The sequence below is a fragment of the Carcharhinus amblyrhynchos genome, chromosome 11, assembly GCF_965287045.1.
Source record: "Carcharhinus amblyrhynchos chromosome 11, sCarAmb.v2.hapA, whole genome shotgun sequence".
In the NCBI taxonomy this organism is placed as follows: Eukaryota; Metazoa; Chordata; class Chondrichthyes; order Carcharhiniformes; family Carcharhinidae; genus Carcharhinus; species Carcharhinus amblyrhynchos.
In genome coordinates this window covers 16,851,910-16,871,000 of record NC_137334.1, presented here as the reverse complement: position 1 = coordinate 16,871,000, position 19,091 = coordinate 16,851,910, and the positions used below count along the sequence as shown (strand labels likewise).

General features: G+C 45.7%; 1 protein-coding gene and 1 non-coding gene across 2 annotated transcripts in view; both read right to left on the bottom strand.

Annotated features, from left to right (window-relative positions):
- Window positions 1-19,091, bottom strand: part of agap1 (ArfGAP with GTPase domain, ankyrin repeat and PH domain 1) — a 712,549-nt gene that overhangs the window by 432,615 nt on the left and 260,843 nt on the right. The window lies entirely within an intron of this gene.
- LOC145350419 (U2 spliceosomal RNA) lies at window positions 12,481-12,672 on the bottom strand. The gene has a single exon (XR_013888199.1). It is a non-coding gene; the product is annotated as a U2 spliceosomal RNA (small nuclear RNA).

The following is a 19,091-nucleotide window of genomic DNA, read 5'->3' as shown; positions in this document are numbered from 1 at the left end:
TATTTTGTGGATGAGCAGACCTATGTACAAGCAAACTGTTCTAACGCTGTATTGCTTTGCAAGACGCACAAAATGTGATTAGAAGACACCTTTTGACCGATGCAATGTTTAACGAATATTCATGAAATCTTCACTAAGGGGCTGCAGGAGTTGCTTTCTAAACACAAGGTACGTCAGTGAGCCAAGTTTTCTTCAGGGCGAGGAAACAATTTCACCATCAGTAAACAATCAAACAAATCAAGATGCTTAGTTACAAGTTGAACACAGATTGATAGATTGCTTGGAGAAGTCGGTTTCATTGTTACCTGAAAGCCAGACTAATGCAATGATGTTGACAAAATAACTGAAAGTCATTGGTTATTGACAAAGGACAGCAGGCCTGCAAAAGGGTAGTTTTTTTAAAAATTGCCAACACTTTGATTAATTTCTACACTTTTGTATATTGAGCTAGTTTATATATGGAGTTATGTCACAGATTAGCCATGATCTCACTGTTTGGCTGGAGGGGTTAAATAGCCGGCTCCACTTCCTTTGAACTTATTTCAAACACATGTCCTGCGAGCAAACCGTACTGTGAGCCAAACTGAATAACAAAAAAAGACAAAACCACAATAAATCTTCCCAGCATTGAAATGATTTAGTATTTCTAATCCATTTGTGTCTATCCCTCTGTTGTTTTATTAAACAAGAATTGGAACTATCAAGGTTTTTTGGGGACATGGTGATATACTGGTAACATCACTGGACTAGAAATCTAGAGGCCCAGGTTAACACTCCAAAAACATGGATTCAAATACCACCACGGCAGCTAATGGAACCTAAATGCAATTAATAAATTGAATTGAATGCTAGTCTCAATAATGGTGACCATGAACCTATCATTAATTTCATAAAAATCCATTTGGTTCACTTATGCTCTTTAGGGAAGGAAATCTGCCATCTTTACCTGGTCTGGCCTACATGTGACTCCAAATCCACTGAGGTTGAGACTCTCAACTGCCTTGTGAAATAGCCGAGCATGTCACTCAGTTTAAGGGCAATTAAAGATGGGCAACAAATATCAGCTTTGCCAATGACACCCATACCTTAGGAGAGAACTTTAGAAAGTATTTTATGAAACCCATTCTTTTCATCTGCCACATACACAATTTGTCCTACCTTGTGGGATATTTTCTTAAGCTAGATTTCTTCGAGGTCATTTATTAAAACTGTAAAACATTTATCCACCTTGTTATTTGGAATCGTGACATTTCCATGGCTCCAACTGCAGCATGTTTTCTTACAGTATTTGAAACTATCTGCCTAAATTTAAGATCTTTCCTTTTTTTTACTGTTACTTTTGTTTTTGTTTTCCTTCTTATTCTCACCATATGTTCTTTAGAGGGACACCCTGCTGACATTATCAAAAGCTGACAGGCTGTAGGAAGTATGTTGGCAAAGACTGCTGCAATCAAGAGAAATGCGCTTCAGCAATTCCTGGGCTCAATCTACACATGGAGCATGATGCTGCGGTGCACAGGTGCAGATCTGCAAAATACACTTGTTCTATAAATCTAAAAGCAGCACGACATTCTCACTGTCATTCTTCCCATCATATGTATCAGCCATGGATAAGTGCTTAGCATTCCGATTTCCAAGTCAGATGGTATTAGTTCAGGTCCCATTCCAGGAACTGTGCACAAAGCCCAAGGCTAGTGCACTATTCTGGGAGTGCTGCATTGCTGGAGGTGCCATCTTTCGGATGAGGCAATAAACTGAGGCCCCATCTGCCCTCTCATGTGGGCATGAAAGATCCCAGGACATTATTCATGACCTCAGGACGTTACAAAGCATTCGTAGTCAATTTAGTACTTTTCAAATGCAGTCATTGTTATAGAATAATGAACCAAAACAAAGAAAATTACAGCCCAGGAACAGGCCCTTCAGCCCCCCAGGCCTGCATCAACCATGCTACCCAACTTAACTAAAACCTCCAACCCTTCCGGGGACCATTTCATAAAACGTAGAACATAGAAAAGCTACAGCACAAACAGGCCCTTCAGCCCACAAGTTGCGCCAATGATATCCCTACCTACTAGGCTTACCTATAACCCTCAATTCTATCAAGTCCCATGTACTCATCCAGAAGTCTCTGAAAAGATCCTGTCAAATTTGCCTCCACCACCACCAACGGCAGCCGATTCCACTCACTCACTACCCTCCGAGTGAAAAACTTACCACTGATATCTCCTTTGTACCTAGTCCCCAGCACCTTAAATCTATGTCCTCTCATTGCAACCATTCCAGCCCTGGGAAAAAGCCTCTGAGAATCCACCCGATCTATACCTCTTAACATCTTATACCCCTCTAGCAGGTCACCTCTCATTCGTCATCTCTCTAAGGAGAAAAGACCGAGCTCCCTCAACCTATCCTCATAAGGCATGCCACACAATCCAGGCAATATCCTTGTAAATCTCTTCTGCACCCTTTCAATAGCTTCCAACATCCCTCCTGTAATAAGGCGACCAGAACTGACCACAGTACTGCAAGTGGGGCCCAACTAGGGTCTCATAAAGCTGCAGCATTATCTTCCGACTCCTAAACTCAATCCCTTGATTGATGAAGGCCAGTACACCATACGCCTTCTTAACCACATCCTCTACCAGCGAGACCGATTTAAGAGTCCTATGGACTCAGACCCCAAGGTCCTTCTGATCCTCTACGCTGCTAAGAGTCTTACCCTCGATATTATGCTCCTTCATCCCATTTGACCTGCCAAAATGGACCACTACACATTTATCTGGGTTGAAGTCCATCTGCCACTTCTCTGCCCAGCCTTGCATCCTATCTATGTCACAAAGAACAATACAGCACAGGAAACAGGCCCTTCAGCTCTCCAAGCCTGTGTCGCTCATTGGTCCAACTAGAGCATTCGTCTGTATCCCTCCATTCCTAGTCTGCTCATGTGACTATCCAGGTAAGTCTTAAATGATCTCAGCATGTCTGCCTCCACCACCCTACTTGGCAGTGCATTCCAGGCCCCCACCACCCTCTGTGTAAAATACATCCCTCTGATATCTGAGTTAAACCTCACCCCTCTCACATTGAGCCTGTGACCCCTCGAGATTGTCACCTCCGACCTGGGAAAAGGCTTCCCACTGTTCACCCTATCTATACCCTTCATAATTTTGTACACCTCTATTAGGTCTCCCCTCATTCTCAGTCTTTCCAGGGAGAACAACCCCAGTTTACCCAATCTCTCCTCATAGCTAAGACCCTCCATACCAGGCATCATCCATTAAGCCTCCTCTGCACTCTCTCCAAAGTCTCCACGTCCTTCTCGTAGTGTGGCATCCAGAATTGGATGCAGTACTCCAAATGTGGCCTAATCAACGTTCGATACAGCTGCAACATCAGACTCCAGTTTTTATACTCTATACCCTGTCCTATAAAGGCAAGCATGCCATATGCCTTCTTCACCACCTGTGCTGCCACCTTCAAGGATTTGTGGACTTGCACACCTAGGTCCCTCTGTGTGTCTATACTCTTGATGGTTCTGCCATTTATTGTATAACTCCCACCTACATTAGTTCTACCAAAACGCATCACTTCGCATTCATCTGGATTAAATTCCATCTGCCATTTCTCCGCCCAATTTTCCAACCTATCTATATCCTGCTGTATTGTCCGACAATGTTCATTGTTATCAGCAAGTCCAGCCATCTTTGTGTCATCCGCAAACTTACTGATCACACCAGTTACACCTTCTTCCAAATCATTTATATATATATATCACAAATAGCAGAGGTCCCAGTACACAGCCCTGCAGAACATCACTGGTCACAGACCTCCAGCCGGAAAAAGACCCTTCTACTGATACCCTCTGTCTCCTGTGGCCAAGCCAGTTCTCTACCCATCTAGCCACCTCTCCTTGTATCCCATGAGCCTTAACCTTTTTCACCAACCTGCCATGAGGGACTTTGTCAAATGCCTTACTGAAATCCATATAGACAACATCCACGGAAGGATATATTAATGCAGTTATGTAAAGAAATGTTGGAGGAGCCAGGGGTTGGTGCTGGGGCCTCAGCTTTTTACCATTTATATAGATGATCTGGAGGAGGGAACCGAGTGTAGGGTGTCGAAATTTGCTGATGACACCAAGATTGGGGGAACAGCAAATTGTGCGGAGGGTGTGGAGAGTCTGCAGAAGGATCTAGATAGGCTGGGCGAATGGGCCAGGAAATAGCAAATGGAATTTAATGTTGGCAAGTGTGAGGTGGTCCACTTTGGTAGGAAGAATGGTAGGAAGGACAATTACTTACGTGGCGAAAAACTGCAGCAGGCGACGGTGCAGAGGGACCTCGGGGTCCTTGTGCATGAGTCGCAAAAACCCAGCTTGCAGGTGCAGCAGGTGGTCGGGAAGGCGAATGGGATGCTGGCCTTCATAGCGAGGGGGATTGAATATAAAAGTAGGGAGGTCTTGTTGCAGCTGTATAGGGCATTGGTGAGGCCGCAGCTGGAGTACTGTGTGCAGTTTTGGGCGCCGCACCTGCGCAAAGATCTCTTGGTCTTGGAGGGCGTGCAGAGGAGGTTTACTAGGCTGATACCGGAGTTGAGGGGGTTGAGCTATGAGGAGAGGCTGAATAAACTAGGCTTGTACTCGTTAGAGTTTAGCAGAATGAGGGGAGATCTCATTGAGACGTATAAGATGATGAATGGGGTGGATAGGATAGAGGTGGAGAGACTCTTGCCGCTCAAAAAAGACAGGACTAGGGGGCACAGCCTCAAGGTAAAGGGGGGGCGGTTTAGAACGGAGTTGAGGAGGAACTTCTTCACTCAAAGGGTGGTGAATCTCTGGAATTCTCTGCCCGTTGAAGTGGTGGAGGCTGCCTCGCTAAATATTTTTAAGACGCGGGTTGATGGGTTTTTGATGAGAGAGGGGATTAAGGGTTATGGGGAGAGGGCGGGAATCTGGAACTGAGCCATGACAGATCAGCCATGATCTTATTGAATGGCGGGGCAGGCTCGAAGGGCTAGATGGCCTACTCCTGCTCCTATTTCTTATGTTCTTATGTTCTTATGTAACCGTTGTTGTCACCTCCTCAAAAAACTCCACCAAATTTGTAAGGCACGATCTCCCTCTTACAAAACCACGCTGTCTGTCACTAATGAGATTGTTCCGGTCTAAATGTGCATACATCCTATCTCTAAGAATCCTCTCCAACAACTTCCTTCCCATGGATGTCAAGTTCACCGGCCTATAATTACCCGGGTTATCCCTGCTACCCTTCTTAAATAATGGTACCACATTCGCTATCCTCCAATCCTCTGGAACCTCACCTGTGTCCAATGAAGAGACAAAGATTTCCGTCAGAGGCCCAGCAATTTCATCTCGTCTCACTGCAACTTCTGACATTCCTCCAAACTATCCACAACACCAACAACCTTCGTGTCGTCAGCAAACTTACCAACCCATCCCTCCACTTCCTCATCCAGGTCATTTATGAAAATTACAAACAGCAATGGTCCCAGAACAGACCCCTGGGGCACTCCACTCGTGACTGACCTCCATGCAGAAAAGGACCCATCTACAACTACCCTTTGCCTTCTTCAGGCAAGCCAGTTCTGGATCCACAAGGCAACAGCCTCTTGGATCCCATGCCCTCTCACTTTCTCAAGAAGTCTTGCACTGGGGACCTTATCGAACGCCTTGCTGAGGTCCACATAAATCACATCTACTGCTCTTCCTTCGTCAATGTATTTAGTCACATTTTCAAAGAACTCAACCAGGCTTGTAAGGCACGACCTGCCTTTGACAAAGCCATGCTGACTACTATTGAGCATACTAAACTTCTCTAAATGTTCATAAATACTGTCCCTCAGAATCTTCTCCATCAACTTACCAACCACTGAGGTTAGACTCACCAGTCGGTAATTTTCTGGGCTATCCCTATTCCCTTTCTTGAATATAGGAACCACATTCGCACTCCTCCAATCCTCCGGAACCTCTCCTGTCCCCACTGACAACGCAAAGACCATCGCCAGAGGTTCTGCAATCTCTTCCCTGGCCTCCCACAGTAACGTGGGGTACATCCCAACCGGTCCCAGTGATTTATCTATCTTGAGGTATTCAAAACTTCCAACACACCCTCTTTCTTAATGTCCACATATTCATTCTTTTCAGTCTGCCACAAGCCTGCGATACAACCACCCAGATCTTTTTCAACCATGAATACCGAGGTATTCATTAAGCACCTCTGCTATTTCTACTGGTTCTGTACAAACTTTCCCACCTTCACATTTTATAGTTCCTATTCCTTCACATCTCATCCTTTCACTCTTCACATTTTTGTAGAACGCCTTAAGGTTCTCCTTAATCTTACCCACCAAGGCCTTGTCATGACCCCTTCTGGCTCTCCTAATTTCCTTCTTAAGTTCCTTCCTACAAGCCGTATACTCCTCTAGATCCCTAACATCTCCTAGCTCTCTGAACCTTTTGTATGCTTTACTTTTCTTTTTGACTAGGTTCATTACAACTTTCGTGCACCACAGTTCCCGTAACCTATCAAAACCTGTCTCATCGGAACATTGTCGTGCAGAACTCTAGACAAACATTTTTTGAAAATCTGCCACCTTACTTCAGTACTTTTTCCCGAGAACACCACCTTCCAACTTACTCATCTAATTTCCTTCCTGATGGCTTCATATTTCCCCTTACTCCAGATATACACTTCCCTAACTTGCCTGATCCTATCTCTTTCCAATGCTAGTGTAAAGGAGATAGAATTATGATCACTATCCCCAAGATGTTCTCCCATTGAGAGATCCAACACCTGTCCAGGTTCATTAGCCTACAGATCGACTACAGCTTCTCCTCTTGTAAGCTTATCCATATACTGTGTCAGGAAACCCTCTTGAACACACCTAACAAACTCCTCCTCATCCAAACCCCTTTCCCTACGGATATTCCAATCGATGTTTGGGAAATTAAAGTCTCCCATCATGACAACTCTGCTTTTACTACATCTCTCCAGGATCTGTTTCCCTATCTGCTCCTAAATATCCCTTTTACTATTGGGCAGCCAATAGAAAACACCCAGCAAAGGTATCGACCCCTTTCCTGTTCCGAACGTCCACCTACAGAGACTCCATAGACAATCCCTCCATGGCCTCCACCTTCTCTACAGCCATGACACTATCCCTGATCAATAGTGCTACTCCCCCACCTCTTTTGCCTCCCTCCCTGCCTTTTCTGATACATCTGAAACCCAGCACCTGAAGTATCCAGTCCTGTCCCTGAGACATCCAAGTCTCTGTAATGGCCACCACGTCACATTTCCAAGCAGCGATCCACGCTCTAAGCTCATCCACTTTATTCACCACACTCCTGGCATTAAAATAGACACATCTCAAACCTTCGGTCTGAGTGCTCCCCTTTTCCATCACCCATCTATCCTCCCTCTTACACTGTCCACAATCCTTCTCTATTTGCAAGCTAACCTCCTCGCTCCCAGTCACCTCATCTTGATTCCCTCCCCCAAGTCTCCCCAGTAGCCTTAGCTAACCTTCCTGCCAGGATATTGGTAGGCAAAGGGATCTGGGTATACAGGTACACAGGTCACTGAAAGTGGCAATTCAGGTGGAGAAGGTAGTCAAGAAAGCATATGGCATGCTTGCCTTCATCAGCCGGGGCACTGAGTTTAAAAATTGGCAAGTCATGTTGCAGCTTTATAGAACCTTAGTTAGGCCGCACTTGGAATACAGTGTTCAATTCTGGTTGAATAGTATTAAATATTTAATAATAATTTAATATTTCCCTATATTCCCATCATATTCGTGTACTTGTCAAGGCGCCCCTTAAAAGTCACTACAGTATCTGCTACTGCCACCTCCCCCGGCAACAAGTTCCAGACACCCACCACCCTCTGTGTCAAAAATCTGCCTTGTACGTCTCCTTTAACCTTGCCCCTCGCACTTTACAGCTGTGCCCCTAATTGTTGACTCTTCCACCCTGGGAAAAAGCTTCTGACTGTCCACTCTGTCCATGCCTCTCATAATCTTGTAGACTTCTATCAGTTCGCCCCTCAACCGCCATCGTTTCAGTGAGAACAAACCAAGTTTTTCCAACCTCTCCTCATAGCTAATGCCCTCCATACCAAGAAACATCATGGTAACTCTTTTCTGAACCCTTTCTAAAACCTCCACATCCTTCTGGTAGCGTAGCAACTAGAATTGAACACTGTATTCCAATTGCGGCCTAACTTAGGTTCGATAAAGCTGCAACATGACTTGCCTTTTTTAAACTCAATGCCCCGGCTGATGAAGGCAAACATGCCATACGCTTTCTTGACAAATTCTCCACCTGTATTGCCACTTTCAGTGACCTGTGTACCTGTACACCCAGATCCCTTTGCCTATCAATACTCTTAAAGATTCTGCCATTTACTGCAAATTTCCTATCTGTATTAGACCTTCCAAAATGTATTATCTCACATTTGTCCAGATTAAACTCCATCTGCCATCTTTCCGCCCAAGTATCCAACCGATCCATATCTGCTGTATCGTCTGATTGTCCTCATTGCTATCCGCAAATCCACCGACCTTTGTGTCGTCCACAAACTTACTAATCAATCCAGTTACATTTTCTTCCAAATCATTTATATATATTACAAACAGTAAAGGTCCCAGCACTGATCCCTGAGGAACACCACTTGTCATGGCCCTCCATTCAGAAATGCACCCTTCCACTGCTATCCTCTGTCTCCTCTGACTGAGCCAGTTTTGTATTCACCTTGCCAGCTCAACTCTGTTCCCATGTGACTTCACCTTCTGCACCAATCTGCCATGAGGGACCTTGTCAAAGGCCATACTAAAGTCCACGTAGACAACATCCACTGCCCTACCCTCATCAATCATCTTTGTCATTTCCTCATAAAACTCAATCAAGTTCATGACAAACTACCTCCCCTAATACATCCACTTATTTCCAAGTGGGAATAAATCCTGTCTCCAAGAATCCTCTCCAATAATTTCCTTACCATGATGTAAGGCTCACCGGCCTCTAACTACCTGGATTTTCTTGCTACCCTTCTTAAATAAAGGAACAACATTGGCTATTCTTCAATCCTTTGGGACCTCTCCTGTAGTCATGACGTGGAGATGCTGATGTTGGACTGGGATAAACACAGTAAGAAGTCTCACAGCACAGAGTCGCTGAGCAGAGACTGATAGCCAAGTTCCGCACACATGAGGACGGCCTCAACTGGGATCTTGGGTTCATGTCACACTATCCATAACCCCCACGACTTGCCTGGGCTTCCAAAATCTCACTAACTGTCCTCTCTGGAGACAATACACATCTCTTTAAACTGTGCTTAACGCTCTCTTCATTCACATTGTCTGTACCTTTGAGACTTGATTACCTGTAAAGATTCGCATTCCAAACATTATTTTGTAAATTAAGTTTGTGTCTTTATATGCTGTGTTTGTGAACAGAACTCCCACTCACCTGACGAAGGAGCAGCAAGCGCTCTAAAAGCTCGTGGCTTTTGCTACCGAATAAACCTGTTGGACTTTAACGTGGTGTTGTGAGGCTTCTTGCTGTATGTACCTCTCCTGTAGCCAGTGAAGACACAAAGGTTTTTCTCAAGGCCCCAGCAATTTCCCCCCTTGCCTCTCTCAATATTCTGGAGTACACCCTATCTGACCCTGGGGACTTGTCTACCTTAATGTTTCGCAAAACCCCAATACCACCTCCTTTTTGATCTCAACATGAATCAAACTATCTACACACGCTTTCCCAGACTTCTCATCCACTAAGTCCTTCTCTTTGGTGAACACTGACACAAAATACTCATTTAATATCTTGCCAATTTCCTCTGGCTCCACGCATAGATTCCCTTCCTTGTCCTCAAATGGGCCAACCTTCCCTCTGCCTACCCTCTTGCTCTTAAATATGTATAAAAAGCTTTGGGATTTTCCTTAATCCTGCCAGCCAATGCTTTTCCATGACCCTTTTAGCCCTCCCTACTTCTTAAGTTTATTTCTACTTTCCTTGTATTCCACACTTGCTTCCTATGTTCCCAGCCTCCTAGCTTTGACAAATGCTTCCTTTTTCTCTTTGACTAGGTTCACAATATCTCTTGTTATCCAAGGTTCCCAAAACTTGCTATACTTATCCTTCACCCTTATAGGAATGTGCCAATCCTGAATCTCCATCAACTTCCACTTGAAAGCCTCCCACATGCTAGATGCTGATTTGCCCTCAAGCATCTGCTCCCAATCTACATTCTTCAGTTCCTGTCTAATATTGTTATAATTAGTCTTCCCCCAGTTTAGCACCTTAACTTGAGGACTACATTTATCTTTATCCATCAGTACGTTAAAACTTATTGAATTGTAGTCATTGTTTCAGTGGGGGAGCAGTTTGGGAATATCGACCACCTGGCCAGGCTCATTCCCCTACATCAGGTCCAGTATGGCCCCTTCCCTAGTTGGACTATCTACATACTGTTTCAAAAAGTCCTCCTGGATACTCCCTACAAACACTGCCCCATTCACACCCCTAGCACTAAGTGAGTCCCAGTCAATATAGGGGAAGTTAAAATCTCCCACTAAAACAGCCTTGTTACTTTTACAGCTTGCCAAAATCTGCCTACATATTTGTTCCTCCATCTCCTGCTGGCAGTTAGGTGGCCCATAGTAAACCCCCAACATTGTGACTACACCCTTCCTATTCCTGAGCTCTACCCATGTTGCCTTGCTGTATGAGCTCTCCGAGGTACCCTCCTGCAGTACAGCTGTGAGATTCTCCTTAACCAGTAGTGCAACTCCCCCACCCATTTTACATCCCCCTCTATCCCGCCTGTATCCTGGAATGTTAAGCGGCCAATCCTGTCCTTCCCTTAACCAAGTCTCTGTAATGGCCACAACATCATAGTTCCTAGTACTAATCCAAGCTCTTAAGTTCATCTGCCTTACCTGTTACACTTCTCACATTGAAACAAATCTACTTCAGTCCACCAGACCCTCTTTGAATGGCAACTCTACCCTGCCTGCTCTTTTTCTGAGTCTTACTGGCCTTACTCTCTGGTTCCCCTTCAGCTAATTCATCTTCACTTTGGTTGCCAAACTAGTTTAGATCCTCCCGTGTGACACTAACCTCCCGGCCAGAATATTTATGCCCTTCCAGTTTAGATGCAACTCATCCATCTTGTACAGGTCCCACCTGCCCTGGAAGAGACCCCAGTGGTCCAGATATCTGAAACCCTCTCTCCTGTACCAGCTGTTTAGCCATGTGTTGAGCTACATTATTTTCCTATTCCTAGCCTCACTAGCATGTGGCACAGGGAGTAATCCTGAGATTACAACCTCAGAATCCTGCTTTTTAACTTTCGACCTACCACCCTAAACTGCTGCTGCAGGACCTCATCACTCTTCCTACCTATGTCATTAGTACTAATATATATCACAACCTCTGGCTGTTCACTCTCTCCCTTCAAAATGCATTCTGCCCATTCAGAGACATCCTGGACCCTGGCACCAGGAAGGCAACATATCATCCTGGAGTCTCTTTCACGTCCAAAGAAGCACCTATCTGCACCCCTAACTATAGGGTCCCCTTTAACTATTACTCTAGTGCTCTTTGTCCCTCCCTGCTTAACAACAGAGCCAGCCATGATGCCACATTTGTGGCTGCTGCAGCTGTTGTTGTTATTCCCTGATAGGCCATCTCCGCCAACAGTTTCCAAAAGGAATACTTGTTAGAAAGGGGGATGACCACAGGGGGATTCCTACATTGACTGCCTCCCCCTTCTAGTGGGCAGGAGTAACCAGCACTTAACCAGGCAGGGGTGTGTCCTTCCAGTTGGGGAACACTTCAGCAGTCACGGGCATTTAGCTTCTGATCTTCGGATAAGCGCTCTCCAAGGCAGCCTGATCTTCGGGTAAGTGTTCTCCAAGGCGGCCTTCACGACACACAACCACGCAGAATCGCTGAGCAGAAATTGATAGCCAAGTTCTGCACACATGAGGATGGCCTCAACCGGGATCTTGGGTTCATGTCACACTATCTGTAATCCCTACGACTTGCCTGGGCTTCCAAAATCTCACTAGCTGTGGCTGGCTGGAGACAATAAACATCTCTTTAACCTGTGCTTAAGCCTCTCTCCACTCACATTGTCTGTATCTTTAAGACTTGATTATCTGTAAAGACATACATTCCAACCATTATCTTGTAAATTGAGTTTGTGTCTTCATATGCCCTGTTTGTGAACACAAGTCCTTACGTACCTGAAGAAGCTTGAGGATCCGAAAGCTAGTGCTGCCAAATAAACGTTTTGGACTTTAACTTGGTGTTGCAAGACTTCTGTGTCTTTTTTTTGGTTACTTTATTCCAATCCAATCAAGTCAAATTAAAGCCAATTCAGAGTCCCAACAAGTTGAGACATTTCCGATCCAAGCTGACAAGGCTCTCACCACCTGTCTTGAGCTTGATCTACATGATCCAAGCTGATTGGAGTAGGTGTAGCTCCTCCTCCAAGGCTTGATCTAATTTGCATCTTAGCCAAAAGGCCGAGATGCCGCTTTAAAAAATTGCTTCAAATGAAGCTAAAATGTAACCTAATGACTTCAACCAAGTACAGCATGTCGATACTACACTTGATCTTAGCCAAAAGGCCGAGAAGCGAAATGAACATATTGACTCATTCCAGAGGTCAGTGTCTCTGACCAGCCTGAGGTCAGAGAAGGGGGGAAACACTAATGTCGTGTTTCAGGCTTACCACTCCTTGACACCAGATCTTCCGCTTACCACTTCTTGGTAGATGTTGCTGGTCCGACTTCTCTCAGAATGCACCAGTGAAGTCACTCAGCTGCCTCTTATCGGATCTCAGAATAGAAAACCTCAGCAGCCAAGCTCCCACAGCAGCTGCATGATCATGACTAGATAATCTGTTTTTGTGATGTTGATTCAGGGACAAACATTTGTGAGACAGCAGAGAGGACTCGATCCCCCATACCTCTCCAAAATAATACTGTTGGACCTAAAGCACCCATTCAAGATAGACAAGCCTCGGTTCAACACCTCGGCTCAAAGTCCAGCACCAACAATGCTGTACTGGAATGTTCATCAGGATTTGGTACTCAGCTCCATAGAGTGGGACTTGAACTTACAAGCTTCTCATTCAAGAGGCAACTGAGTCATGGCAAACAAATGGTCCGAACAGGAACATTGCATGCAAAATCCTGAAGAATACCTTCTAGCTTTTTCCTTACCATCTTGTTCCTCCTATCCTCAAGGATCTTTAAAAGTGTACTCACCTCGGGGATTCAGCCTCATTGTTCCATGGGAGCACTGAAGAGAGGCAGCGATTTGTGAGTGGAGAGCTTGTGGGTGAGTACAGCAATTTTTTAAAGCTAACTTTGTACTTGTTTTTTTTTCTTTAGATTTTGCACCGGAAGCAGTTACTAGGGCACTCGGGTAGAGTTTTTTTTACCTTACTATAAATTAGAACGGTGAGGAATCCCGATACTCTACATAGGTACAGTATCCCAGCCCTCCCCCCTCCTCTAACCTAAAAAAGAGAGAGAGAGAGCAGGTAAGTTTGTTTTTGTTTTTGAGTGTGCTGTAAGGGCTTTGGCTCACAGGGCCAAAGAGATAAGGGTGAGGCAAGGTAAGTTATAAGTTTTTTTTTACTTTTTCCTCTGGGTTACTAAAAAGGGGCAAGTATGGGTGTGAGGCCAGTATGTTGTTGCCAGTGCAACATGTGGGAGATCTTGGAGGCTCCTGGTCTACCAGATGTCCACACCTGTGCACGGTGTGTGGAGCTGCAGTCCCTGCGGAACCAGGTTAAGGAGCTGCAAATGCAGCTCAAGGACCTTCGGCTCATTAGAGAGAGCGAGGAGATAATTGACAGGGGCTATCAGCAAGTAGTCACACCAGGGCAACGGGAAGAAGGCACGTGGGTAACTATTAGGAAGGGGAAACCTCAGGTGATGGAGAGCACGCCGGTGGATGTCCCCCTTCAAAATAAGTACTCCTGCCTGAGTACTACTGGGGGGGACAGCTCATCTAAGGGAGGCAGCAGTGGCCAGGTCTCTGGAGCTGAGCCAGTATGTCAAAAAATTAAAAAAGAGAGCTGAAAGGTAGTATTAATAGGGGACTCCACAGTGAGGGGGGCGGACAGGCGTTTTTGTGGACGTAGACGTGAGTCGCGGATGGTGGTTTGTCTCCCTGGAGCTGGGATCTGGGATGTCTCTGGGCGTGTCCCAGACATCCTGAAGGGGGAGGGTGAGGAACCGGAGGTTGTAGTGCATATAGGTACTACTGACGTAGGCAAGAAGAGGGAGGCAGTCATGAAAAGGGATTATAGGGAACTGGGTAGGCAGCTGAGGAAGAGAAAAGCGAAGGTAGTAATCTCAGGATTGCTGCCTGTGCCACGGGAGAATGAGGGCAGGAATGGAATGAGGTGGAGGCTGAATGCGTGGCTGAGGGACTGGAGCAGAGGGCAGGGATTTCAGTTCCGAGATCATTGGGACCTCTTTAGGGGCAGGGGTGACCTGTACAGTAAAGACGGGTGGCACTTAAATCCCAGGGGGACTAATATCTTGGTGGGAAGACTGGCTAGGGCTACTGGGGGGACTTTAAACTAGAAAGGATGGGGGGAGGGAATTGTGATGGGGAGACTGGGACCGAGGAGGTTAGCTCCCAGGTAGGGAAGGACTGCAGGCGGTATGAGAGGGAGGTTAGACAGGGGGTGGAGAAGGGAAATGCCCAGACTGAGGGGCTGAAGTGTATCTATTTTAACGCCAGGAGTGTAGTAAATAAGGTAGATGAGCTTAGGGCATGGATTGCTGCCTGGGAATGTGATGTGGTGGCCATTACGGGGACTTGGATGTCTCAGGGACAGGACTGGGTACTTCAGGTGCCAGGATTCAGATGCTTCAGGAAGGACAGGGAGGGAGGCAAAAGAGGTGGTGGAGTGGCACTGTTGATCAGGGACAGTGTCATGGCTGCAGAGAAGGAGGATGCCGTGGAGGGACTATCTACAGAGTCTCTGTGGGTGGAAGTTAGGAACAGCAAAGGGTCGAAAACTTTGCTGGGTGTATTCTATAGGCCACCCAGTAGTGACAGGGAAGTTGAGGTGCAGATAGGGAAACAGATTCTAGAGAGATGTAGTAATAACAGAGTTGTCATGATGGGAGACTTCAATTTCCCAAACATCGATTGGAATATCCCAAGGGTAAGGGGTTTGGATGGGGAGAAGTTTGTTAGGTGTGTTCAGGAAGGTTTCCTGACACAGTATGTGGATAAGCCTACGAGAGGAGAGGCTGTACTTGACCTGGTACTGGCGAATGAACCAGGACAGGTGACGGATCTCTCAGTAGGAGAGCATCTTGGGAATGGTGATCATAATTCTATCTCCTTCACAATTGCATTGGAACAAGATAGGATCAGGCAGGCTAGGAAGGTGTTTGTCTGGAGTAAGGGGAAATACGAAGACATCAGGAAGATAATTGGACAAATAAACTGGAAGGAGGCGTTCTTAGGGAAAAGTACCGAAGGAAGGTGGCGGATATTCAAGGAATGTTTGTCTGGAGCTCTGCACGACAACGTTCCGATGAGACAGGGAGGTTTTGGTAGGTCACGGGAACCGTGGTGCACGAAGGCTGTGGTGAACCTAGTCATGAGGAAAAGGAAGGTGTACAAAAGGTTCAGGGAGCTAGGAGATGGTAAAGATCTTGAGGAGTATAAGGATTGTAGAAAGGAGCTTAAAAGGGAAATTAGGAGAGCCAGAAGGGGTCATGAGAAGGCCTTGGCGGGTAAGGTTAAGGAGAATCCCAAGGCCTTCTATAAATATGTGAAAGGTAAAAGGATGAGAAGAGAAGGGATAGGACCTATAAAAGGTGAAGGGGGAAAGGTCTGTCTGGAACCAGAAGAAATGGCAGAGGTGCTTAATGAGTACTTTGCCTCAGTATTCACGGTGGAAACTGATCTGGGAGATTTTGCTACAGATTTGCAGCAGATGGAAAAGATTGAGTATGTGGATATTAAGGAAGAGGATGTGTTAGAACTTTTGAATTCTATCAAGATAGATAAGTTGCCGGGACCAGATGGGACGTACCCCAGGTTACTGTGGGAGGTGAGGGAGGTGATTGCAGAGCCCCTGGCGATGATCTTTGCGTCGTCAATGGAGACGGGAGAGGTTCCAGAAGATTGGAGGATTGCGGATGTGGTTCCTATATTCAAGAAAGGGAACAGAGATAGCCCGGGAAATTACCGACCGGTGAGTCTGACCTCAGTGGTTGGTAAGCTGATGGAGAGGCTTCTGAGGGACAAGATTTACGAGCATTTGGAGAGGTTTGGCATGATCAGAAATAGTCAGCATGGTTTTGTCAAGGGCAGGTCGTGCCTTACAAGCCTAGTTGAGTTCTTCGAAAATGTGACTGAACACATTGACGAAGGAAGTGCAGTGGACGTGATGTACATGGACTTCAGCAAGGCGTTTGATAAGGTCCCCCATGCAAGACTTCTTGAGAAGGTGAGAGGGCATGGGATCCAAGGGGCTTTGGCCTTGTGGATCCAGAACTGGCTTGCCTGCAGAAGGCAGAGTGGTTGTGGATGGGTCTTTTTCTGCATGGAGGTCAGTCACCAGTGGAGTGCCCCAGGGATCTGTTCTAGGACCCTTGCTGTTTGTCATTTTCATAAATGACCTAGATGAGGAAGTGGAGGGATGGGTTAGTAAATTCGCCGATGACACGAAGGTCGGTGGTGTTGTGGATGGTCTGGAAGGATGTCAGAAGTTGCAGCAGGACATAAATAGGATGCAGGACTGGGCTGAGAAGTGGCAGATGGACTTCAACGCGGATAAATGTGTAGTCGTCCATTTTGGCAGGACCAACGGGATGAACGAGTACACACACTATCAAGGGCAGGAGTCTTAGTAGTGTTGAAGAGCAGAAGGATCTTGGGGTCCGGGTCCAGGTCCAGAGGACTCTTAAATCGGCCTCGCAGGTGGAGGATGTGGTCAAGAAGGCGTATGGTGTACTGGCCTTCATTAATCGAGGGATTGAGTTTAGGAGTCGGGAGGTAATGCTGCAACTTTATAAGACCCTTGTCAGGCCTCACTTGGAGTACTGTGCGCAGTTCTGGTCGCCTCACTATAGGAAGTACGTAGAAGCTATTGAAAGGGTACAGAGGAGATTTACAAGGATGTTGCCTGGATTGGGAGGCATGCCTTATGAAGATAGGTTGAGGGAGCTGGGACTCTTCTCCCTGGAGAGACGAAGGTTGAGAGGCGACCTGATAGAGGTTTATAAAATGTTGAGAGGAATAGATAGGGTGGATTTTCAGAGGCTATTTCCCCAGGTTGAAATGGTCACTACGAGAGGACACAGATTTAAGGTGCGGGGAGGCAAGTACAGAAGTGATGTTAGGGGTAAGTTTTTCACTCAGAGGGTGGTGAGTGAATGGAATCAACTGCCGTCAGTGGTGGTGGAGGCGAACTCGCTGGGGTCTTTTAAAAGACTTCTGGATGAGTATATGGGGTTTTATGGGATTGGGGGTTATAGATAGGTGTTGATGTGATCGGCGCAACTCGTGGGCCGAAGGGCCTGTTTGTGCTGTAGTGTTCTATGTTCTATCAGCTACCATGCACACTGTGGCTCAATAACTTACCAGCATAATCAGGTGGCATGCGACATACATTTCCTCCAGGTGCTCGAATTTCCTACCACAGTCCAAAGATGTTCTAGATTAGGTCGATTAGCCATGGTAAACATGGGTTATGGGGGTAGGGTGGGTTTAAGATGCACTGACAGAGAGGCGGTGCAGACTCAATGGGCCAAATGGCATCCTTCTGCACCATAGGGATTCTATGGTTCACAACAACTAAAGAATACCAACTTGGGTGAGACAATGGAGCGTGCCAACAATCAACGTAAGGAACATCATGGAGCAAATGATTTCAGGAGAGAACAGAAATTTGATGGGGAATTTTGCTTTTTAAATATTACAAGATACCTAGTCCATTCGCTTGCTTAGATTTGATTTGTTTATATTGGTTTGTGATGCCAGAATCTAAGGTAACTGCAGTTTACACCTTCTTCAACAAATGCCAATCATGCTCATCTGTAGAAAATATAGAAGATCATACTGCACAAATGCAACCCAGTATTAACTAATGCTATTCTCCATTACTATCTGAAACAGCATGAGGCATACAATTTAATAATTACAGTGCCAGTGAATGCCAGACAACCTGTACAAAATAAGCTGCTGCTTTCTCTTCCAAAGTCTCAGCACTTAGTTTGCGATGAAACCATAGCAGCTACAATTACACACCTATGGAGATTAGTAGGCTGAATATTTGATAGAGGTGTTCAGAGTAATGAGGGGTCCAGTTAGAGAGGATGGAAAGAGATTATCCCCTTTGGCGGAAAGATCAAGAACCAGAGGACATCATCAAAGAGAGATCATTTAAAAAAATCAACAGTGACATTAGGGAAAACTTTATTTTAATGGCATTTGCTGCCAATGCCATGCGCAAGCAGCTTTACCTTTTTACTCCATGATGACATGAGATCACGGAGGGATGCTCAGGGGCACAAAGCAAAAAGGAGCACTAAAATGCATATTATGTGGATTGGTGGACAGTAGGTAGTGGTTAAGCCTAGGAATCAGTGCTGGAGATCTTTAGCTTTCTCATATGAATCGTGTGAATACAGGAATACAGGAACAAGAGGAATGCCAATGAAGTTTACTGCTGTGAGCATTTAGGGGCATGACAAAACTGTTTAAGCAGAGCTCTTAAGTTTTTTTGGAGAGAGATTTATTTACATATTGTACAGGCTATAAGGGTTTCCTGCATATGTGCAAAGCAGTATGAATGCACAGATGGGTATTGATGGCCAAACTGCATTGGCAGGAGACACAGTGACTGATTAGGACATGGGATGCACTCTCCAGGACTGTGGTGGTGGCAGACTCATTCGTGGTCTTCAAATGAGAAAAGATTTATAGAGCTACGGTGAAAGGGCACAGGGATCAAAATTGCTGGGCTGATCTTGCAGAACAGTCAGCATGGGCACGTTGAGTCTAATGGCCTCCT